The sequence below is a fragment of the Lepisosteus platostomus genome, chromosome 28, assembly GCF_059453375.1.
Source record: "Lepisosteus platostomus isolate fLepPlt1 chromosome 28, fLepPlt1.hap1, whole genome shotgun sequence".
NCBI classification, from domain to species: domain Eukaryota; kingdom Metazoa; phylum Chordata; class Actinopteri; order Semionotiformes; family Lepisosteidae; genus Lepisosteus; species Lepisosteus platostomus.
The window spans coordinates 1,660,360-1,685,995 of record NC_142638.1 but is presented as its reverse complement, the minus strand read 5'-3'; the positions used below and the strand labels follow the sequence as shown (position 1 = coordinate 1,685,995).

General features: G+C 42.8%; 1 long non-coding RNA gene across 4 annotated transcripts; it reads left to right on the top strand.

The window, feature by feature from the left end:
* The first annotated feature begins 954 nt into the window (after nucleotides 1–954).
* On the top strand, nucleotides 955–23,888 carry LOC148638534 (uncharacterized). Of its 4 annotated transcripts, none has more exons than XR_015930933.1 (5): nucleotides 956–1,244; nucleotides 1,343–1,469; nucleotides 2,566–2,656; nucleotides 6,349–6,540; nucleotides 8,443–11,189. It is a non-coding gene; the product is annotated as an uncharacterized LOC148638534 (long non-coding RNA). The 4 variants fall into 4 exon arrangements; XR_015930934.1 differs by adding an exon at nucleotides 22,763–23,888 and having other exon boundaries at nucleotides 957–1,469; nucleotides 8,443–8,576; XR_015930935.1 differs by having other exon boundaries at nucleotides 955–1,469; nucleotides 8,391–11,189.
* Nucleotides 23,889–25,636: the final 1,748 nt, after the last annotated feature.

Sequence of the window (25,636 nt, the reverse complement as noted above, 5' to 3'; positions counted from 1 at the left end):
ATCCAAAAATAATTAATAATATGTAAAAGAAATAATTCTGTCTACGATGTTATTCGGGCTGTTAGAAAATGTGTAGTTCTCCGTTTCTCCAGTAGAGGTCTCTAGCGACATCCTCAATCTGAGCCTCCGCAGCGCAGCGAAGCGGACGCTGTACACTCCCTTGAGCTTTTCTTCGATTGCCTGGGATTTTCATAGTGCCCTCTCAAAGTTGTGATTTAGAGTCCTCTTCGGACAAGATATCGTCTGTCTTTATGTTTCAAATAGCCATAAAATCCGAGCTGCGTGTATTAAAAACGTGAACCACAAGGTACTAATTCAAACCGCCCGTGGTACAACAGATCCATTTAATTGCAAATGAAGAAAGTGCCTAGCTAGAAAATGTAATTGTCATTATGGTACTTACCCGTTGCTTAAGTACATGCTGACGAAAGCTTTTTTGAGCCCGTTATAGTCACGCACCGCCCGGCCGGTAGCTGTACAATTACACTACAGCACGATCGCATTGAGCGCCGCTGCCCCTGTGACAGTACTTTCCGAGCTTGGATCGACCATGTAAAAGGGTTCAAGTGCTGTCAGGCAAAAAGTTGCAACTACTCTTTTAAACTTTCCTGTTGCAGATACCCCGTTCATGGCCTTGTTTTAGTACTTTGAGTACGTCTGCTATCGCTCGGTGCTTGTACACTAGTAAATGCTGTAGCTGTAAGATCGCCATCGCGGCATACCACTACATGCGGCTGACGGGATACACCTATTACTTTTAATGAGTTTATTTGATCGATTCATTTATTCACAGCGACTTCAATGTGTATAATCGGTCATCTTGGAGCAATTCGAGCGCGGTACCCTGTTCAAAATGCTGGACCCTCCCGTGTCGGACACGGGACCCCGGACCCCCTCCCTGAGGCCGCACGGCCGTGGGGACAGAGGTGCCGAGGCGTGCGGTCCCGTCAGGCGCGCCTCCAGGGTGGGGTCACCATCCCGCTGAGCTGCTCTTACAAACAGTAGCTCGGTCTCCGGCCCGACTGGCGGGTCAGTGAGGCCCGGTATGCAGTTAAGAGCGGAGCTGGACCGCACATCTACCGAGACAGCGTGCGCGCCTCTGGAGTAATCCAACAGAAGCAAGTCTGATTATTCAGAGCAGTCACTGTTGTCACAGCCGCCTGCTAATAGCGCTACAGTATTTATTTGAGCGTCAGTCAACAGCCTCATACTTATTTCTTGTCCGTACGCAGGCAGGGAATAAGGTATCAGGAGAATTTTGTTTTTCAGCCAGCATCGGGCATGAAAATTGCTGGGTCGCAGTTGCGGGATGTATTAAATTGATTACTGTTCGTCTTATTAGGTGACAGGAGATCCAATTTGCAATCTTGAGAAGCGGCGTCCCGAGCCTCCTCCCCTCGGCGCGTGCCAGGCGCGTTCATATCCGGCGCTCGGGCTGAGACACCGTCGGCTTCGATTTTCCACACATGGTAACTTCCCTGCTCTTTGTTTGGTTTAATCAACAACATAAGTCGAAAACAAAACATCTTAGATATGCTTTACTTTCACCGCGCATAAAAGGCCACGAGTCAGACGGAAAACCGTCAGATTTTGGAGCGGGCAGGAAAACAACGCTTCAGTTAAAGAAGGGGGAAACAGGCGTCATATTTCTCTCACATTTCCTGTTCCTCACACCGAACCTGCAAGCCTTAACGAACACGTACTGTACGCCGAGTCCATCGACGCTAGGCGCGTTCCTGAAAGGAATAAAGACAGTATGCAGTCCAAGTGCTTTTCAAAACGCGGTTTAATTTGTCAGAAGCGTGACCTGGTGGATGATCAATGTTCCAGCAGGAGCCAGCAATTACAATGTGATGACCAGACAGGTGACTCTCCCACAGAGCTCTGCACAAACATGACAACAATGCAGCTTTTACCCCAGCTGTTAATGATCTATTACATTTGTGAGCATCTGAGCGACTGCAATGTACAAAGCTGTTCACCGATTGTCGGTAAAACTCGGCATTTCAACCTCTAAAGAGGAGCGTAGCTTTAACCTGGATGGTTGCTGTGGAACAGTTTTAGAGGTATTTGACTATTTTATCATTGGTGCCAAGTAGGGAGACCTTTAATATATGGAGCGCTTTCCACGCAAGTTCCGGAAACCCCAACTGACCAAATTTAGCGGCTTCTACAAGAAATAGGTGAACATCAAGAGCAAACAAATACAGATGATAACTAAGCTGATAACAAATGATAACTAACTGAAATACATTGAAAATGAAAAACTGTTGAACTTGAGACGTTGTGGTGTTCTGGAAAACACTGATCTGCCAAGCTGTTGAGATAATACCCTGGGTTTTTTTAAAGAAAAGGCTGGATGTGATCCTTAATTAGCTAGTAAAAACCGAGCTTGGTACCCCGAATGGCATTGTATTTGCCATATTTGTCCGTATTGATTTGATTTTATTCGTATTGTTTACGAATAAGATTGTACAGAAATCGGATCAAAATTTAGTTTTCTTCTGGCTCGGGAGAATTGCGACTGGAGTTTAAGGATGCTTTTCCCCCCTCTTGTTCCCGTAGGCCTGTATCGCGCCTGAGATCTCAGTAATGTGGACACTTCGAGCGGAAATTACCGAAACATTCTTCTACGTGTCCAAACCGAAAGAAAAAAGTAAGCCTATTATGCGAAACTTCTATATCTTCCTCATACACGGTGTAAAAACTAGATCCAGTCTCAGTGGACACTGAGACTGATTGTAAGTATTCAAAACGCCGAAAGTCGTGGATTAGCGGACTGGGACCCAGAGCCCGCACAGTGTACTGGATCAGAAGGCGGGGGTGTCTGGAGCACGCTACCCCGACGTGCCGAGTATTCTGGCATCAAATACCCCACTAACCACACCACGTCTTCTGAAACAACAGAACTGCAACATTATATATGAACACTTCCACGGCGTCGTAATACATTAAATGAAATATTTTGTCTAATCTAAGCCAGCCTCGCGGAAACACTCGGGTCTGTTGTTGGTTTCCTATGAGCTGGTTGCGGTAACTGAGCGAGCAAGATAAACGAATTATACCTTCTCGGTTACAGCCTCTCTTAAATTCGACTGTTCCTCTGATTATTACATCCTCGACAATTTCGTGCTGCTTAATTTTTAGCACCCACACCTTTTTTTTCTGAAAGTATTTTCATTTCATCTGGATTTATATGAGAGATTCCTCAATGTGTTTAGTCTGAACCGGAGTGGTTAATCTTCGCCTTTCCTTCCATGATTTCGCATACCTTGAAAAGCCTGATAGCTGTAGTATGTCAGATATTTGACAGATTAACTTGTGGCCGCAACTAGTCGACCTCTTACGGGAAGAAACCGCAGTTTCTCCTATAGCTCTTATAAAACGGGCGCTCTCGCTCCCAGGGGTAGATGATCCGATGAGTGAAGTGAGAAATATTCATTTTCTAGCTCGCCTGGCCAGGGCGTCCCCAGAGATAGCAGCAGCCACCGCTCACCTCCTCACAATCAGAGCCGAGAAATGGATGTTGCAAAGGCTATTAATGCACCCTCTGTACGCGAGATAGATTTTGTACCAAAAAAAATCCTCGATGTGATAACCGCCAACGGTGTATCTCAGAAGTAGTTTACAGGCTATTTCATCCTTTCCCTTTTCTCTTATCCCAGGCTAGAAAACATCAGAACTAATCTTCGAAGTAGTTATTCTTACTACGACAGAAGAAAACGAGCTTCTCTCGGTGTTACGGGGACTTTTGAGAGTGGATTATATCAACTTATGCTTAAGAAAATCACATTCAAACTTTCGCTGTGCCTTGTTAAGCAGGTGATATCTCTTTAAAGGGTTGCCATGACTTCCAGACTTCAAGACATGTTTGAAGCTGAGTTCTGAACACATACACAAGTCTGTCTGTGCGTGTATATATACTCACACAGACATACAGTATATAACAAAAGACAATTGAATCCCTAAACCTACCAGTATGTCCTCGGACCGCGGGCCGAAACTGGAACACCCAGACGGGGTGAACCCCACAAACATGGGGAGAACATACAAACTCCACACAGACAGCACCCCAGGTCCAGCCTAGACCCAAGAGCCCCGGCGCTGTGAGACAGCCATGCTGACCAGTGCACCGCCATACCACCTGCCCCATTCATATAGGAGGAAACATCCTTCAGCAGTATGGCTGTCTGTACAGCTGGGTAAAGAGGGTCAAGATGCAAATAACAGCATCATTCTGAGGAACAGCATAAAAAGCAGAGAATTACTGTAGGAGGCAAGCAAGAAAAAAAGAATCACTTTTGTGCACTATTTTAAATGTTCCCAAGCGGGTTCTTGTAGCATCCGGGTATTGAGAAGTGGATATGTAGCTGGATGAAAGCCTGTTCTAAAAGAGTGTGTATTGTTAAGAAAACTACCAAAACTGCAAGGTAAGTGTCTGTAAGGTTTCAATGTAGGAAGGCTAAAGATCCTGTGTGTCCGACCGCTGGTGCTGTCATGCACTTGACACAAACACTTCTTCTTATTTAAAACCGCTGGAAAAAGAAGAATGTGTATGCAAGCTACTGAACAGGCTTCAGCCCTGAATTTGAATTTGTAACCAAGGACAACACGGTTTGCGCTGGGAGAATACAAATAGAACCACCAAGCTTTGTGCACAGTTTCTTGTACTGCCTCGCTAAGAACTATCCGGCGTGTTCATTTTTATTAATGGTTTATCTTATAGATATTTTATTATGAGCATGCCATTAGAAAGGGCCTTGTAATCTTGATGTGGGTTCCATTTTGATAGAAGTCTTTATACTTTGTCTTGCGAATCCATATTTTTTCAAGGTCATGTCAATCTGTTCTAAAGGTAGGCCATCAACTACCACAAATGTCTACAGAGGCCTGCTGTTGAGGTTAAAGATAAGGCCTTCATTTATCTTCCATTGATCATTCATGCATTTATGAAGAGACAGAGTAGAGTCTTATTTGGTCTTATAATGACTCCCACTGCAGTGGAGACTAACACTCTTAATGTTCCCAGTTCAGCTGTTTGCTAGTTCTGTATGTTATAACCTGGTGCATTTGTCTATGCTTCTGACCTATAGGATCCAAGTGTAGGTGCTGTACCAATATTAGAATAGCTGGGCCAAATATCATTGTCACTGACTCACCATTTATGAGATACCTAATCCCATTGCCAGATATTGCTTTCACAGATAGATCTTGCTTTTTGTTATTATTGTGATTGACACTGATTCTGTGTGAGATGGCTTGGATTCTAAAGCTTCTACTGATTGCAGTCTAATTCACATCATGCTGCTTTCAGAGTTATACAGCATTTCTAAAGCAGGTGTAGGTCAGTCTGTAATAAGTTGCTCATATTGCTTTGTTTTTGTGCTAATCTCTGCCTGAATTCTATCATGATACACTATTATTCCGGTTCCCCAGTTGAATCTTGATAGCTACATAACTGCCTCAAATCACTTAGTGTTGCCTACTGTGGTCTTAACCAGCATAATCTGTCTCAGTCTGTCTCCAGTCCCTCATCTTTCTCTGCCTGTTCCTCCTCTCCAGTCCCCCACCTCCCAGGCCTGTTCACTATCATCCCTGGATCTGCAGTGTTGGAATAAACTACCCATTGAAATCACAGCCCCTGAGTCCCTGATCACCTTTAACTACCCATTAAAATCACAGCCCTCAGTCCCTGGTCACGTTTTACTACCCATTGAAATGAAGGATTACTTGCCTACGCAAGGTTTACTGCTCAATGTGCATATTTTCACTGTAATTGGCACTGCACAGGTATTGCACTTTTGTAATGTGACCTTTTCATCAGCCCTGACGTGATACATCACTGTTGGCCACCTGAGATGTTGAAAGCATTTCATGTGGGTCACAGAAACAAATAAATATGGACCTTACAGAATAATGCGGTCACAGGGCAGAATGATGCTAAATAGGCAGTTAATTTCCAGAGCTGAAAGGGAGGAAAGTTTAAAAAGAACAGGAGTTACCCAGGTCCATCATCTACGGCTGTCCAGTACAGCTGAGAAGTCTGGAAGATGTGCTTATGTGTCAGTCATCAGATATTGCCTGACAAGCTCTCGAGTGTCCTTCCAGTGAGGAAGAAAAAAAGGTCTCTTGATGGTTTTTACATTGGGCTGATCCTCTGTGTGCTTCCACTCCCCTGTTCCTGTTCTCAGTTGAGTGTTGATCCGGTTCTGCAACATTCATTGAATATTCTGGCACACTGAGTTTGAATTCAAGGTTGCGAACTAAAGTGACGCGATCTGTCACCTTGCCTTTGGAATATCCAACATCTCACCCTTGGAATCCATCCATCTGTTCACTTTCTTCCAGTTCGGGGCCGTGGGGTAGCAGGAGCCTATCCCAGCAAGCAGTGGTCGCACTGCGGGGTGCACTCTGGACGGTACTCTGGCCCGTGGTGGGATTACCATGCTGAGACCGATTGGAAGTTGGTTGGCTTGTTTCGATCAGCTGTCCAATACATCTGTTCTACTTTCCAACGCTTACAGTCGAGAGGTTTTGCAGGTTAGCTACTTTCCACTAATGCCTGTTCATTCTCCAGTTGAATCCTTATTACAGAGCAACAGAGGAGTGAGTTCTAAAACATCCTACTTCTCTGGATGCATGAAGAAATCGGTGGGTTCTTAGCATTGCCCTTTCAGATGAGGAGCATGGTTCCTTTCTTTTAAGGCTGCACTCTTCCAATATTTTTAATTCTTTTGAGTGGACTGCATTTTTCCAAAACTCAAAATGTATTTATATAAGATAGATTCAAATTGTGTCTTGCAAGCACTCTAAAGCTTCTCTTATCCATACAGTTTGGACAGATCCTTTCTGGGCCTCAACTTATGAGTCTTTATTTCCGATATTAATGATTTCCTTGGACCTGCACCCAGTCACTGCTTTGCTTGGTATGATTCCTAGTGATATTTCATCTTTCAAGTCAGCAGCCTTAGTGTGGTGCTTCTGCCACCTTATTGGCTAAATGATTAATTAGAGGCAACTTGACCCACTGTCCCATCCTCATTGACTTGGGGGATTAAATACAATATAGTTTTAAAAAATCCAATTTACATTGCATGGATCCACTCAAACATTTCACATTTGGCCACTCCTTTGAACTATATTGATCACCTTTAACCTCCAGCACATTGCAAACGATCGTTTTCTTAGTATAACGAGTGTGTGAGAACCACAACATGTATTAATCAGAGTTCATTTCAATGTGATTCCCTCACTCTGGCTTGCTCTCTTCTGCCTGCATCAAACGCGCTCTTTTCTTTGAATAGGTTTTTTTATGTGTCACGATGTAATTGGCTTATTTGTGTGTGTATGAAAAATGTAATAGAGTTATAAAACACACACAAGCTTATCCATACATGTAATAAAAACAGGAATAGGAGACAGATCTTTTACACCTCCCAGGTCTTGAGTAAAGCAAGCAGGTACTGCATGCATAATCTTTTAACTTAAATTATTTATTTTGATTGAAAACTAATATATATCTAGATCACAAGTGCTACCTCAGCAGATTTTGTTGCAGTTTGGATCCCTAATTTGATCGGATCCCTAAAATCACCGGCTTAAATTTGACCAGTTGAACAAACTTTCATAGAGTTTTAGAAGATGTAGATATAGAAGGACCTGAAGGAGCTATTAGTTGTAAGCCCCCCAAGACTGTTGTTTATCCCCCATCTAGGTACTGTGTTTTGGTCCCTGCAATGCCTTCTATAAGCCTAAGATGCATGTCTTATACTGTATATAGATATTTAATACAGGAAAATGAATGCGTGACCTTTCCTGACCCCTAAGAGTCATTAAAATAAAAACCCTAGAAAAGTACAGCACAGGCAGGAATTCTAAACTGATCATGTCAATATTTACAATGGTAAACTTTGGAAATCATTAATTCCAGAGGATGGTGACTAAACTCTTATTGGTACTTTATTATTTTTTCCCAAATTGATAGCTTATGATTTCACAGCCATTATGCCTCTCCTAGAGCTATTTAGGAGTATGCTGTCAAGGTAAACAACAAACCTTTACAAATATTTTGAGAAATCACACGGCCATTTTGTTCCTGGATAGGGCTTGTTTTAGACACGACAGTAGGACGCTTGACTACAGTGCCGCAATGAAACCCCTAGAACGGATCAAGATACAATCATTTAGACGAATTCATGTCTCATTTAGAAAAACGAGAAATCACCCTGCTTTATTCTATGTTTTTCAATATAGTTTCAAAAAATGATTACAGATCCGTGAGGCATCCGTTCAGCGGGAAGGGAGATGGCATGAGAAGAAGAAAGACATGGTTGTACGTTCGCCCTGTGCTCATGTGGGTTTCCTCTCGGTGTTCCGGTTTCCTCCCACAGTCCAAAGACATACTGGTCTTAATTGGCCCCTGGTGTGTGTCATCCTCTCCAGAGCGTACCCTGCCCTGCGTCCGCTGCCCGCGACCTTGAATGGATGGATGGCTCACTTTCCCTCGAGCGTGACAGGCGTCGAGCCGAGCGGCGCTGCCTGGCTGTGAACAGCGGAAAGGCGGGGAGCTGTCCGAGGTGCTGAAAGTCAAGACGGAAATTCAAACTCGGTTTCTGCAGGGGGGCGACTGTTTTCTATTTTGTTCTTCAACATGGGTAGCCAATTAAGCAATTATTCTGTTTTCTTAATGTGATTAATGTTTTCTTAATGTGACGATACATTTTTCTTAAAAATGTATCGTTTTCTAATTACTCAAAAACATTCACTTCAATGGTGGTACAGGTACGTACGAAACACCTCGGAGCTTGCTTAGAAAGCACATGGCTATCAGAAAGTGTATTAAATAATGACACCGTCATTTTAACTTGACGGATGAGGTGAAACACAAGCCGGTAGCCCCTGGTCTACTCCAGGAATTGAGTTTGCGAGCCCAGCATAGACATTCAGCATCGCGGCTTATTGAAAGCGCAGGCGGACCGTTCAGGTCAAGTCCACGTTTCTCCTGCATCAGTCTGTCCCTCCTGCTGACTGGCTGTCCCGGCAGCATCGTCCTTATGCGTCACTAAAGCCCAGACAAAAACAGATGAACGTGCGATATTGACGCTTTTTAACAAAATCCTATGGTGTCAAAGTGAAGCCAACACGACCGGCATCCCCTGTCCTGTGCATGATATTAATCATACAAAGAGACAATCGCAATATATCCACTTAAATTGTAGAAAAAACGCCTATACGCATAATTCTTTGCGAGTGAAAGATGACGTGAGACAAAATGCAATTTTGCGACTTTTGACAGATATAAAGGGAGACCCTACAAAATGTGGAAAAACCTACAAGTTAGTTCTGAAAGCTCTCGTCTCTGACTCTTTAATTCCTCCTGCTTTCTAGCCACAAATGAGAGGTTTTGATCATGTAATTTACCGCTACTCCCTTAATGCGATGCACAGAGATCAGTCGATGTGCCACCTTTGCTCCCAGAGCAGGAGGAGAAAGGAGAGGTAACTCCACACGGGCTGTGAATGATGCCAGGGCCCCATGAGAACACACTCAAATAAGAAACACAAGACAGTTCTGTTCCTCCGCTTTCCCCCTCCAGCCAAATGTCATATCCCACACACGTCAGCAAAGCACTGGAGATATTTTCACTTATTAAGTGGTGCTGAAACTAGTTCAGTTCCGAAACACCCCGAGCTCCCAGCTGGTGGCGGAAATACACAGAGAAACAGGCCTCTTACAGACACGCGGCTAATAGTTCCTTCACTTGCTAACGTCGGAAAATAAATCACAATGTGTCAGAGGCGTTTTGTTCTAGGCTGGGAGGGAGACGGCAGAACTCAAGCGCTGAAGGTTGGATTGATTTCATTTCACTGTCTATTTCTCCGTTTCTCTCCCTGTCAGTCACTTTAACCGGGAGATTCTCTGCTGTTTGTTTCAGGAGATGCTTAAGTGGCTGTACAGATATACCGTCTTCTGTACCAACAGTTCGCACAGCCTCTTGTCTTATATCACCGTCTCTGGGTGTGTGTGCATGCTGTTACGAAGATGCACAATACCACACCTTGGATACTTCGGAATTGTCAGCAATTTGACACTATCAAGCCGTTTTGCTTGAGCCTGAATCCCGATGCATTTAGGTCACTGCTCTTTCAGTACAGCATTCCCTCGGAAATGCTATTTTGCAGTGATGCTCCTTGTTTGCTGTAAGGCACAAGGACGCTGCTGCCAGGAGCAGCTACAGAGTAGGAGAGTAGAAGGGAATGGTGGAGCCGCGCACGGAATGGCATTATTGCGCCGCCCTGTTGGTGAAGCTGGGAAGCGCCTAAACCAGCACAACTCAAAAAAGCACCGGAGCACCTTCGTGCCGTCACGGTGATTCATGATGCAGCTATGCGCAGGGAGACCGTGTAACGGTGGAGAAAATGATCCTGCAACCTGACCGACTTCATCCCTCTAAGCTTCTGTCCATTTCGTACATTTTCGAAGCAACATGAGATCATTAATCTTATATGCTGCAAGTGGTTCGACAGACCAGGGTGGCGTTTCCTACGCCTGTTGCGAATGAATCCAGCCGGAGCCCATCGTCAAAGCTGCTGTCACCGAGACGCGCCACCGCTAGCCCAGGCCCGGGCGCTGATGGAAACTTGTCCGCCGACGGCTTCGGTTCGATAATCAGCGTCTTTCAAGGATCAGCCCAGTCTTCTCGCTTACTCGTTCCCAGTGTCTCCACTCTTTCACTAATACATCATTTTAAACCATTTTCTTTCTTTGAAAGGCCCCATTGAAGGGCCCTGGTTCGACAGTGTTTTCAGGTGAAAATCCTTTTCCGATTTGAATTCTGTGTAGTAAGCTGCAACTTTGTCATTTCAGAGGTCCGTCGGCCTATTTCGATTTCTTTCATTGCCATATTTTTGGATCTTATGTTATACTGTTACCGGCATTTTATTACGCTTAAAGCCAATGCGTCTGGGCTTTGATCTTTACTTACTCACCATTATTACCAGAAAAAGAGCAGAGCTCATGAGTTTTTTGAGTGTCGCCTATGCATTTTAATCACTGCCCCACTGCAGTTACAGCTCAACGCTGCAAACCCTTTGTTGTAATTTAAGTATTGCCCGACTATTACACTGTTCAAACTGATTTTTTCTCATCCCGTATTCCTAATAAACCATGACCTGTTATTGTGAATTATACAGGGGGGAGTAGTTACCTTGAAATGATTTTTTAATGCTTGCTTTTTAATTACGAGGTTAACGATAAGCTTTCATTTTCCACGCCCCGCTGTACGCGTATGAGGTGGTCCGGAGCGGCCTACTGCGATAAACAAGACGGGACGCGCTTTTAAATCTGAGACTTTAATGGGTAAATTGAGCATTATTCATCCCCTCAAAGGCTGCTGTAATGGTGCACAAGAACGATCCGCAGTAAGATTGTAATGCTGGTCAGTCTGTTGTTTCGCATCATCCGTTCATCAGTTTCAGCCCGCGCTGCCACCGAGGGTCTCGGAGACATCTAATCAATGTTCCTGAAGTGTTCAGCAGGCTCACCTTGAATTAGATTTTAGATACGGCATATCAGCCTATCACAAGGTACATACCCGCGTTATTATATCTGTTACTAAAACAGTAACAAAATAAACTCCATCAGCCATATCGCCCTGCAACTCAAGACCGGCAGCCCTCTGAAGCTCAGCAGTGTGAGCCTGGTTTATACCCAGATGGGAGACGTCTGGGAAAAACTAAGGTTGCTGCTGGAAGAGGTGTTAGTGGGGCCAGCAGAGGGCGCTCACCCTGCAGTCTGTGTGGGGTCTTAATGCCCGCAAATAGTGATGGGGACACTACACTGTAAAAAGGCGCCGTCCTTCGAATGAGACGTAAAACCGAGGTCCTAACTCTCTGTTGTCATTACAAATCCCAGGGTGTTTCTCGAAAAGAGTAGGGGCGTTCTGGACAAATTTCACCCCTGACCTTGACCAATCATGGCTTCCTAATAATCTCCATCTCTGAACTGGCTTCACCACTCTGCTCCCCACTGAGAGCTGGTGTGTGGGGAGCGTACTGGCGCATCATCCAGGTGGGGCTGCACACTGGTGGAGGTGGAGGGGATCCCCATGACCTGTAAAGCGCTCTGAGTACAGTGTCCAGAAAAGCGCTATATGTGTAAGTGTAAGTAATTCATTACGTTGCACTTAAACTAAAAACATGTATTTTTGTTAATTTTGTCTGCGGAGTAATTCCATTTAAGAACCTTTTCAAAATTAATTTTCAACACTCTCCAGTGCACGTAAAGAGTTATACGCTCGAGTCCTAACAGTTCAAGGGGTCTTTCCCAAGCCGGGCAGCCCAGACGAATTTTGAACCCTCTGCGCCGAAAGCTTGCGATCCGCGCTCACCGGAGAGCAGCATGAACTTGTTCAGCGCTTTGCATTCATTACGAAGTTAAGCTTGTGAGCGCGAGAGAGTATTTATATTAATCTCCATGAGTGAATGTGAAAACAGGTTTTCAAATCCATGTGCTCCCGGCAACCTTAACTCTCCATCGTCGAGTTGTTTTACGCTGCAGCGTTGAGAAACAGCCGATGTCTTCAATTTGAGTTTGTGGTTTCGCGTCTCTGATCGTTTCAACTACTGTAAACGCATAGGTTTCTCTGTAGGCGGAAAGAGTCGTTTCCTGTATAATGATTCACAGTGAATTTGTTTTCCGTTTCAGGTGTTTAGTACAGTAATTGTACCTTATCTGAAAATATAGGGTTACCTAAGCGCCTCCAGAAGGTTTTCTTTCAACCGTTTGTTGTGGTTGACGTTCTGACGCAACGCAGAAGTTAAAGAAAAGAAAAACGACTTTTGCAAAAAAAACAACAACAACATTTCACGACATTGCCTCACTGAAATTATAATATAACATTACATAAGTATTATATTATTAATAGTGCTTGTATATGGTAAAAAACTATATCCTGACCGCAGATATCTTATTTACCGGTGATTGTAGCTTCAAACGTAAATATACTCTGGCAAGAAATAAACTATAAGAATAAGAACTCCGAGAACAGATTAGAAAGTGTCCTATCTAGTTTCAGGTTCTGCTGCTGCTGGCTGTGGGGGAGTGTGGTTAAAGACCTACTCCAGCACTGGAGCTTCAGTCAATATGCTTATTAAATCTACAGGTGAATCACTGGTGCCTCCTGTATCACAGTACTAATTAGAACAGTGAACTCTGAGCCTCTGCTGATGAGATCTTTGCTCCTGCTGATGTGCATGTTCACAAGATGTCTCCCAACCTGATTAGATTTGTGAGATTATCTGAGAAGGTGGCAGAGCAGCATGGCAGTTAGCATTGCTGCCTGGCAGCGCTGGGGACCTGGGGTGCTGTCTGTGTGGAGTTTGTATGGTCTACCCGTGTTCACGTGGATTCCCCAGTTTCGTCCCACAGTCCATGGGCATGCTGGTGGGTTGATTGGCTTCTGGGAAAATTGGCCCTGGTGTGTGTGTCTGTGTGCCCTGTGACAGACTGGTGTCCCGTCAGGGTGTGCCCTGCCTTGTGCCCGTTGCTTGCTGGGATAGGTTCTGTCTCTTCTGAGACTCTGAATTGGAAGAAGTGGTTCGAAAATGGATGAATGGGTGACATCATGGAAAGAGAGATAGGAGCAAATGATCATATATGCAAAAAAGTAATATGTTTATGTACATTTATTTGTACTTTTTCCAAAAAAATATGATGTATTCCACCCTGGTTGAAACAAATGCAGATAAAACAACACCTAAAATGCAGTAGATGCGTCTCACAGACACAGGAATGCAGAATCTAACAGGGAGAGTCTTGTCTGGAGACGCACTGTGACTGTGCTGGAAAGAAAAACAGTCTTGGTCTACTGATGTATATCCTGGATTTCAATGTCTGTCACTGTTCCTGCAATCCTATTGTTTGTACCTGCTTTGAAAATGCTTTGAAAGAAAGTAAAGCATTTTGGAGGAAGGAAAAACTGCAGATGCTAAAAATATCTTTAAAGGGCATCAGATATACAATTTGTTGTTTATAAAGCGTATGTAGCAGTGGCATTTATGCTGTCATATGGAATAGCTGTACACAGCATTTATTTAAATTCTTTTTATATGTTCTCTCATTTTCTTGTTCCACTGTTTTTGTTGATGTCTTACTGAATTGGCACAGAACCATCTCATATAGCAAAATCTTTCAATAGTGCTAAACTACTTATATTGAAGGAAAACATTAAAGTAAAGTAGTGGTATTGGTTTGCTGTTGGGTTGCATGGTGGGAGAGTAGTTTGTATTGTTGCCTTGCAGTGCTGGGGCCCTGGGGCCAGTTCTCAACCTGTGATGTTGTCTGTGTGGAGTTCGTATGTTCATACTGTTAATTGGTTTCTGGGAACAGAGGCCCAGGTGCGAGTGTCTGCCTTGTGACAGACTATTATTTCCAATTTCACATGGAAAATACACAGTCTCAACTCAGCATTTGATATCTGTGTTTAAAATAGACCTCTGGCTTGAATAACGGTATCTACAGTATATACATTAACAACTATCTAAATGTATAGCTAGTTTTCTCATATGTATGCTCTTATTGAGATCATTCTGATTTAACTTTTTTATAACAGTAGATTTTAGAATATACCCCAAAAATATAGGTATTTTCAATGAGGGCTGCACATTTCCAACAAGACTGTATTTATCAGTCTGTTCATTCCAATTTTGCAGATTGAGTTTTTTCTAATGGTGTATACTCAAGAGTTTATTGTTTACACAGATTACAGATGTGCATTCCTATTGATACACCTGCTAGTTTACTGTTTCTATGTGCTTTAGATTATTCTGCCATACTGGAGGTCACAAAAAGCTTTTATAGAAGAGAAGCAATTTCCAACCCTAAGTTTGTAATACACTGGAAGAAAACAGAAGAAAGTCTGGTGCCTGAATTCATTTCACACTTGGAAAGGAGAGAGAATGGCTTTAATGGATCTCTAATTAACCAAACAACTGAAGCTTACAAACAACTGTTTGTCCCAATTACTTCTGTATAATTGACTTTCCACTGCGTTATTGAAGAGTGGCTAAATATCTGTTCTTATTCGTAAGCTTTTATTTTGTAAATGTGATAGGAACAGCTTCAGTACCCTTCAGAACATAGCATTCCTCACTACGAACTGTTTTATAGTTTAATCCTGTTACAAGAAGCTCTGAATGACCCAAGCCAGTCTAGTTGCATAGACAGGCTTGGCCAATTAGGAATCACTATGTAGTAAAACGCAATTGTCTGCTAATCAGTACAGGTCTCCTCCTGCTCTGTGAACGCAGTCCAGTATAGCCCCACAGAAACCTATGCAATTGATTTTTTTAACACTTCTTTGTATTCTCTATTTTTATACCCACACAGTGTTTGGAAATGAATTAATCTTTTAACAGCTCCACAGTTCCACACGGGTAGGTTAGAGTGGTGGACAGACAGATCCTTTGCTGATGTCACTGTTAGTTTGCACATGCCTGGGAAAAACCAAGGTAACCCTGGCCTTTTAGCCTGGCAGTGTGCTTGTATTCACTTCCTCACAGCGAATCCCCTGTCTGTGTGGGCCTGAACTCTGAGTGAGCACTTCTGCACCTGCGTCATGTGTGCATGCCTTTTTTTTTTTTTAAATGTAGAAAACGTCTAAAATGCAAAAGGCAAATCTCATGGAAAGAGCAAAGCAATCTTAAACTTTGTGGCTGTTTGAGAGCATTCAATATTGTAAATTCTACAGAAGCCATCTCTCCTTTGTACCACTCTAGTTTGTTCTAACCTCTGAGCCTCAGTGCAACAGAGACCTCCATAGCACTGAAGGCGTACGCTGGAGAAAAGAGGCTTGAGAATGTATTCGTTATAACCATTCTTTGGTTTCTGGCCACTATATTGTACAGTCGTGGTAAGGGGATGTTTTTCTTGAATCCTCTTAAATCCCTTTTACTTCTTTTGTGTACACAATTGTTGCATTATCAACTCCAGCCCTAGAGCCAACCTCTTGACAAATAAATGATTTAATTGAGCTCTGATTTGCATTATCAAGGAAAGTTTTATGCACTGCCCTAATTAGACTTAATTTTAAAAGACCATTGCCTTGCTAATTGCTTGAGAAGTTGTTTTTCTGCGTGTTGTAATCAGTGGCTAATGGCTCAGGATATTATGTGTAGATATTCACAAATTGGGTGAAGGAATCGCTTGGCCATTGGCTGTCCTTAGAAGGTTTAAAGAAGGTATTTGAAAACATTTTACAGTACATATCATCTGACCTCAGAGAAATCTTTGAGTCTATAATATCTATTATTTACTTGAGGATATTGGATGAGTGGGTGGCATGGCAGTGGTGCTGTCTGTGTGGAGCTTGTATGTTACTCCAGTGTTCCTGTGGGTTTCCTCAGCGTGCTCTGGTTTCCTCCCACAGCCAGAGACTCGCTGGTAGGCTAACTGGCTTCTGTAAACAGTAATTGGCCCGAGGTTGAGTGTGTGGAGATGGACTGGCGTCCTGTCCAGGATGTCTCCCTCCTTGTGCCTGCTGCTGGCCAGGTTAGGCTCTTGCTCTCCCTGAGACTCTGTACTGGGTAATGTGGTTTAGAAGACGGATGGATGGATCATAAAGTGCTTTTCATGGGATTATTTGTTGGTAGTTCTTATTGTGCTGTTGTACATGCACCATTTTGTCTTTTCCAGCTAAAGCGGTATCTTACAAACTTGACAAAAGCAGAAAGTGGAAAAATACAAGTTGAGAAATAACAGGATTCATGCCAACTCCATAGAAAAGTTTTGTTTAAAAACAGGAGAGACTTTGACTTAATAAGTGGCGACAAGTGCATACGGTGTCTTTAATAGATGATTATCATTACAGTTAGATAAGCTTAATATAGAGTATAAGGCAGGGTAGTGCTCAAAGGCACACAACCCTAAAGAATCAAAACAATGTGCAGAATAAAATTCCATCTTAAATTAAAATTTGATTTGTTTGGTGTGAAAACAAAAGCATGAGCTTTTAGTTAACTGGCAAAACAGGCTCAGTAATGTGAAAAGGTTCAACACAGAATTGGGGTGTGTCTTAAAGATATGTTTTGCTATTATTTATTTCATGGGTATGTTTATACATGACTGTCATGTTATTTTTCCCTTGGGCATTGCTTATAGCAGCGTATCCACAAACAGGTAGTACAGTATAAGTAAAAGAAGACTTTTAGCTCAAAGCAGGGAGATGCTGATAATTTCTCTGTCTGTTGGTGTCTGTCAGTCTCTGGCATGTTAGAGCTACTCAGGCTCCTGAATATGTTTCCCCTTTGGAATTCAGAGTGTTGTGTAACAGACAGGCATCCCCAGCACTCATCTTCTGAATCTACAGTATTGTTAGTGGTTCTGTTATATTGCAGGACAGATTGTTATATTGCACAGTGGTGCACTAGTTAGTATTCCTCTCACAGTGCTGGATCCGTGGTTCAACACCTGGGGTGCTATCAACGTGGAGCTTGAGTGTTGTCTCTGTGTTCATGTGGGTGCTCTGCTTTCTCCCAAACTTCAAAGACATGTTGGTAGGTTAATCAGCTTCTGGGAGATTGGCCCTGGTGTGAGAGAGTGTGTGTTTTTGTCTACATGTGCCCTGGGATGGATGAGTGCCCTGTCCATGGAGTTATTTTCCAGCCTGAGATCCTGTACCGGATACAGTCGTTTAGAAAATGCCTGGAGGGATGGATAACATTACAGAATGGAAAACACTATTGTTGCACAACATTTAAGACATGAAAAGAAATTAAAATACACCTGACATGATCCCATAAGATCTAGTGGAGAAGTGTACTGAAATAAGACACTATAAATTACCATAGAAAAACAGTTGCCAGCTGAAGCCTTAGAAATGTGTATTCCTGGCTTTATGAACAGATTAGGATTCCAGTGGCATAACTCTGACCAGACACAATCTGTGGCCCAGCATGTCTCCCATCAAATATATCTGTTTCAATTTTTATTTTTCAGAAGCTCATTTAGGTATTAGTTGGCTCTTCCAACAGAGCCCGCAGAAGATTAAATTGATGATTAAAGAGAAAATGATTCAAAAGAGTGATAAATATGGTTAAAGGAGTCCAAAGAACACCAAAAAAAAACTCTAACACAATATTCCTGTTAATAAGTAGGTCCTTATAAATGGTGTTGTCTGACAGTCTACAGGTAGGAATACCACCAATGATTTAATAAAAGTAAATAATAAAGATTACAGACAAGAGGAGATCATTTGGTTGTTGTCAGTTGATTGGTTCAAGGATTTTATCCAGCTGGATAATTTGTTCCAGACACCTGCAGCTCTTTGTGTATTCCTCTTAGCTTCCACTTCTGTCCTGTAGTTCATGTTGTACTGTTGATTGGGAAGAGGTTAGTTAGATTTGTTTATTCATGACTTAAGAATACTTGGATCCTCAAATGGGAAAAAAAAAGTCTCAAATGGAAGGGCTCCCAACCTTGTAACAGTGAGCAAACATTTGTCTCTTTTTCAAAACTGAAATTGGTCTCTTCAAAACTCCTTGCTCTTAGTTCTCCAGCTCACAAAAGCTCTTAAAAGTTCCACTTAAAAGTTCAAAGGAAGAAAGATGTCACGTGCTGCATTTTTGCGTTTCTTTGCCATTTTCGTGCACAACGACCTAAGTTGCGGAGCAGTCATGTTTTCCAGTGGATGGCTTTAATTGAATGAGAAGGGGTGAGAATAGGTGCCCTCAAAAGGGGCAAATTAAACTACATTATGCATTCCAGTCCGTGCTGCTCCCATAAAGCAGATAGCTGAATCTTTGTTTTCACTAGATTGTGTTCTTTCTTTCCTCAGTGGAGTGAAACTGCTCGCTGTGATTGGGGGGCACAGGGGTAACATGTTCTGTGGGCCTTACTGAACATCACAACCTTTGACCCTGGGCAAAGTAAACAGCCCATATTCTGTTTTCCGCCTGTTTCAACTTTTTCTGTAACGTGGAGAGAAAGAGGAACATTCTGCTGATATGTGGTAACTGATTCATGCAGAGAATTATGTTTTGTGACATTTCTTGCAGTGTTCTGGAGTTTGTCCTGTCTTTTGTTCGTATCAGAAAGTGTGGCGAAGGCAGGGGGTTTCGCTGTCTTTCATGGGTGATTCCTCAGCAGTGAGATCTGACGCTCAAATAAATAACACCTTGTGGACGATATTCCCAAGGACAAGGACAGGGATGTGCAGAACACACTTCCAGTTTCATTTTGGATCTGATTTGCTTGGTGTGAAAACAAAGCATGAGGTGATAGTTACCTTCCAAAGCAGGCACAGTGGCATGAGAAGGGCTGTGTCTTAAATATAGGTAGTTTATGTCATGTTTTAAATATGCTGGATGGGGATTGTGCTATCATTAATTTCACAGGTATGTTAATACATGAGTGCCTCAGTCACCAGGGGACCCTGACGTCAGCAGTGTCTGCCAGATGGACAGGACCCTTCTGCTTTGACAGGTGGACATTTGGTCTATCTGCCTGTGTAGGTTGCTACCAGCTAATCAACAAGTTGTTTTTTAGAGGGTTCCAAGGAATTTATTTGAGCATAGTAGCAGTGCAGGCTACTGGTTTATCAGCACACTCACAAACATGGTGAAAAGCTGGGAATCTTGGTGCAAACAGAAGAGTGAGAAGAAGGGTACATACTGCCTGTGAATAATGTGGGTCAGCTCAAAGAGTTGAAGTCCTTTGATCTGTAAGTTCCTGCAAACCTCTTAATACTCAGAAGTATTTATTCAGTTTAGCAAAGAAATACTATAGAGCTCTCAAGCAATGGAAAACCTACAAGGCAAATATTTTCTCAGGTTGAGTATCCCTGACTTTATTAACATATAAGAATCGAAATGCCTTGTTACCAGATTAAGACCCTGACTGTGCTTCCCACATTCTGAATATTTTTCTTTTTGTTTTCATGTTTCAGAAGCTCAGAAGATTTAAGCAATTCAGTGAAATCTCATAGAGCAAACATAAGATAAGATTGACATATAATCTCTTGGAAGGCTGCAAAGGTACTATACAGTATGTCACACTAGAAATTAAAGGTATTGTGGTTGTCTAACCTCAAGAAAACTGTCTTTTTCATTTTTAATTTGACATACAGTGTAGAGAAAATGTATGGCCAAGACTAACAGGATTTTAGGCTGCTGATTTTGAAGCACAATAACAAAGGGTGCCTTTAGAGAATGCTAGTGATCGGCATGGCCCTGATGTAGCTGGATTAACACTCAGAATAGAAGCTTAATACTTGAAAAAGGTGACAAAAATGAGCCAAACAATTATTGGCCAATATGTCTGACTCCTATTACATATAGGGTCATAGAACCATACTTAGAACTAAACTAGACCTTCACCTACACTATATGATGTTTAATTAGAAAATTATGGAATATCACATACAGGTAGGACAAACATAAATTAGAGATACAAAATTGGAAAACTGTGTTTGAGGGAGCCTAAACTCAAGTGTACTGTAGGTTCTCAGAAGACATTTGCCGGAAAGGTGTGACCATTAACATGAATTTAAAAAAGTCAGAAACTGATGTAGTGTTGAAACTGGGCTCCTGTGAATCCTTCCAGACCAGGAAAGACCACCTTCCAGTTCTGAGTTACTCAGACAAGAATTCAAACAAGCCTCTTTCTTGAGCCAAGTTACCCATCTTGTTTTTACTCTTGCCTGCTTGGCACTCTTAGCGTCTCTGCGAATATATGGAATATATATAGTTACACATGTAACTATGGCACTGGCAGGGGATGAGTGATATCCGATTGTTTCTTCTCTTGCTTTCACGTTTTAAAGCAAGTTCCGCTGGGTTGTAGAATGATCTCCTCTCTCCTTGGGGATGTCAGCTTTAAGCAGCTGGGTCCTAGAAGCTGTGAAGTGATTATCTGTCTGTGCAAGATTCCTTCAGGGCCTCTGAGACTTGCATGCACTGAGCAGCAGTATGCTTGCAGTGGCAAAGATGCCCCCAAACTGAGGCTATATATGATGTTGTATTTATGGTGTATATCACACCCTAGATTTTCACGAAAGTAGCACAAAACATCAAACCACTGGTGGTGTATGTAAACATACAGTATATGATGCCCTTGCTGTAAATTTACAAGCACACAGGAGCAGCATGGTGGTGCAGTGGTGAGCATTACTGCCTCTCAACACTGTGGCTCTGAGTTCAATTCCAGGCCTGGGATTCTATCTGCTTGGGGTTCTGTATGTGCTTCTCATGTTTGCGTGGGTTTCCTCTGGGTGCTGTGGTTTTCCTCCCACAGTTCAAAGACATACTGGTAGGTTAATAGGCTTCTGGGAAACATGCCCCTGGTGTGTGTGTGTGTGTGCCTGTGTTTGTGTCTGTCTGCCCTGCAATGGACTGGCACCCCATGAACAGAACCGTTCCCTTGAAGTGAAAATACATATGTAATATGCATGATGTTTTGTAATGCTGTAAAGTGTATTAATAGAGCCAGATTGACTATGTTTCCAGTGCTGTACAAATTTCATTGTTTCATCCTACTACACATTCATATTAGTTAAAACTACATTACTATAATTAACAGGCAGAAGGTAAAGAACAAGTAAATCTTCCAAAATTTACACAACTGAAATCAAGTAGAATTTAATAATTCTGATGCTTTTGTTCTTGGTACTGTCTTTATTTTTTTGAACAAACTGGATCTTAATGAGTGTGAGCTAAAGACTTCCAAGGCATTTTAGTGTGATCAATAATTGAGCAGCAAGTGGAATATTAGGGACCTGTAATAATTAATTATTCATGTTATCTGAGTTTTTTTTATAACAGGCTACCGATCAAATTTGCTTTGCTGTGTTCCTGTGGCAAGGTGGTGCAGTGGTGAGCATTGCTGTCTTACTGTACTGGGTCCCTGGGTTTAGTTCCAGACCTGGGGTGCTGTCTGTGTGGAGTTTGTTCATGTGAGTTTCCTCAGGTTGATCTGGTTTCCTCTCACAGTCTCACATCAATTTCAACACATCAATTTCCCTACGGGATCAATAAAGTCTTGTCTATCTAATTGGCCCTGGTGTCAGTGTGTACATGCTTGTGCCTGTGTGTTCTGGCGTCCTGTCCAGGGTGTACCCTGCCTCATGCCCGTTGCTCGTAGGGACAGGTTCCAGCTCCCCTGTGACTGTGAGCTGAATGAAATAGTTAGGAGATGGATGGTTTCCTATTTGGAACTCATCTTTCAACATGCTCCCTTTGAAAATAAAACAAAATGAGCAGGACAGACCTGGCTATCATTTATCGCTTCTCACCAGACAAATCCACTTAAAAGGTTCTGTTTCTTTAACAGTAATCCACCAGTGTGTGTTGTCCAGAGTCCCTGCTATATTATTTGTACCATTTCTTCAACATCAATGACAATGAGGCAACACAGGGTTTTAAAAGCTGCCACAAGGGCTGAGGTTTGAGAGGGGCCGTTCTGAAAAGTTTTGGAATGTTGTCTTTTATTCTCAAGATTAACACAGCCTTTTTTTTCCCTCGTCAAACACTGTTGACCTCTGAATTTCGGAATTCAAATATGTTTGATTTGTAAAGGAATTAAGGTTTCTGAGGAGAACAGGAAACATTCTCTCAATCCACCAGTAGGTTCACAGTTTCCCTTAGTTCCCCTCACTGCTGCTGCTCCCCAGAACTACTCTAAAGGCAACCCAGACTTACACACTGTGAAACTGAGGACAGCTTCAGACAGCTTCAGTTTCTCACAAACCCACTTCCCTGTCTGTCATCAGTACACCCCAGCTGGAGTCCAGCCAGGAAGCCTAGCTGAGAGCCCAGGACTTCCTCTTCTCTGGATGGGACACCAGCCCATCACAGACCCACAAGGAGAAGACCAATTCAGAACAGCCGATCAACCCGACCGGCGACTCTTCGGGAGGAAATATGGGGGAATAACATATAAACTCAATGTAGGATGGGTGCCAGGACCCCTGAGCTCTGAGGCATCAATGCCACTTTCCATGTGACCTGTTTGATCTTTGCCTTCCAACCTAAAGACATTTCCTTACTCACGAGTCATGTTCTTTTCATGTGCTGCATCATCTTTGCAAAGTCTTGCTGTCACCTTCACGTCTGTTCTAGTGCAGGCCTGGGCTGAAGAGCTGCAAAGAAGATTTTTATTATCTCTCTGCGATGATAGACTTTGATTTCTACTTGTCCAGAAAGCCACACTGGCATAATTGTAACTCACAGAGATCTGCACTGCAGATTACAGTATATTGTATATCAGCATATGAAAAAAGAGGAAAATGTCTAAGTGTGTATTTTGTTTCCAGTGGGAAATAGCACTAAGACCAGTGAGTGAAAATGAACACGACAGATACTCATTCCTAGAAAATGAAAGATTCCTCTACCTGACTCTGCAGCTGTGCCCCTGCAGGCAGGACGTCTTTTTTTCTGTTCCCAAAAGCTCTGAGAAGTGGAGAGCCTCTTGGTCCTGGCGACTGGTTTGAATAACCTGTTGACCGAGTGCCAAAACCTTAATTGGTTCATAAACTGATTTTTGTCCTGCTTGTTCTGCTTCCAGAAAAAAAAAAACTATGTATGCAATCAGTTTTCTTAACTTAATTGAACAAAGTGAAATCCTGGGGCTCTGCTGGCAAAGGGCTTGGATCCAGAAATTATTGGATCAGTTTAGCTTTATTGTTAACTCTGAAGGGGATTCCTCAGTGGTTCTCAACTGAGTCCTACTGGATAGAGCTGCTAAGATTTTATTTTTGAATTGAAATGCATCATAACTGTATAAGAGAGTTGCAGGGTATTCTATCTGTCTAGCCTATTTGGTTGCTATTAGTTAACTGAACTGATAAAGAGAATAAAGAGATCAGGCCCTGGGATCAATTCCTGGGGTGCTCTCTATGTGGAGTTTGTATGTTCACCTCATGTTTGCAAAGGTATCCTTCTGGCTCATAGGCTTCTGACTGGCGTTCCGTCCAAGCTGAGCCCTGCCTCACCCCCACTCCTTATTAGATTAGGCCCCAACTCCCCCCATGACCCTGTGCTAGAGAATCAGGCTTAGAAAATGGAAAGAAAATTGAATTTTTGTAATTCAGAATTTTTACATAACTCACTTTGCTTTGGCTGGTGTTGTGGCTGGTGTCTTTCAGCACCAGGAGAGACTGTGTCAGTCCTCCTTCCACGCCTTTGCTAAGCTCTCTGATCTGTGGAATTTCACCAGAAGCAGGTGAAGTTCAGACTGTGTGTGACTGAAGTTCAGACGCTTCTGGCCTCTGCTGTGCTGTTGCAAGGGCTGCTGCAGGGATCTGCGATGGGCTTTGAAACTCTTGTTGAAAACGTGTCTGCATCTTCTTGAATACTTTGCTCGGCTGGCACGCTGCCTTGTGCTGGACTGTGCCCCCACTTCCCCCCACCTTCGGGGCAGTACCACCCCAGCTGCAGGAGGAGATGTAATTGAGTAAACGTCAGCTCAGGGGCCTGGGCTCTAACCTGCAGTCTATAAGCGCTCTAATTAAAGTGCAAATTCAATACTCCCCCATCAGCTTTTATTAGCTGTGTCTTCGCTGACACCCTTGAAGTAATTAGGAGAAGACTGCGGTTCAATCACTCTGCTAAAAGGGCACGGATATTTAATCGCGCTGCCTGACACTGCTGCACCAGCAACTGGTGGAAGATTTTTCCTGGAGCGCTGCCAGTTCGGAATGACATTTCTCCCATTTTATTTGCCTAATTCCTCTTTCTCCTTGCCACCTCATCTCCTACTGAGCGGAAACCGTAAAAAAGAGGGTTGAGCAAATGAAACTTCCTCCTGTTTTCTAGAATGGAGTTTCAGGCTTGAGTTTGTTCTGACTATAGTAAACTCACACGGTCGGCATCAAGGTTGTAATAAGATGCTTTTGCTGCAGTCCTGATAAAGCTCAGTAAGCAGTGTGAACAAACTAGTGCAGAATGGAGCTGCTGCAAACCTAGTAAATGACTGTACAGATACACAAGTAATAAAACTCATGTGACCATATAGTAGTTATTAATATTACCAGCTTTTGAAGACAGTGTATTATAGTCTTAAGTACAGTACATGTATGCACGTAATGAGGAAACTGTTTTGGCCAAAAGGTAGCAAAAGTAAGAGAGCATTTGTCTGAATGCTGTGGAAATTATTATTAGGCCATTAGCCATTGTGACTGACTATCCGGGATGAAATGAGTGGGCTAGTATCACACACATGTACATACCACACCTACAGCTTCTACTGAAGAGGAGAACTAGACATTAGGCTACAGCTTTAATTTAGCTCCCAGTCATCCCCCCCACCACACACTGACACTTGCCTCTTTTCCCCAAAGAGTTTGTTCCTTTTCCCGCGACACGCTTGTTTATCTATGGTCTAATTCACTTTCCCAGTACCTGGTCCTAGTCTCTGGAAAACCTCATCTGAACATTGTGGTGTTGCTTCCTGGGTATGAAACTGTCCAATGTGTTATCACACTTGTGCTGTAAGAATGAGTAGCTTGAAGATTTGTGTGTATAGAGGCAATGTGAAGGTGTGAAAGCTTTTGTTTACAATAACCCCTAAGACAGACAATAACGACTCGCTAAGGTCTGTGTGAGGGCAGTATTATCAACAACAGGCACTGGATTGTTATTAACAA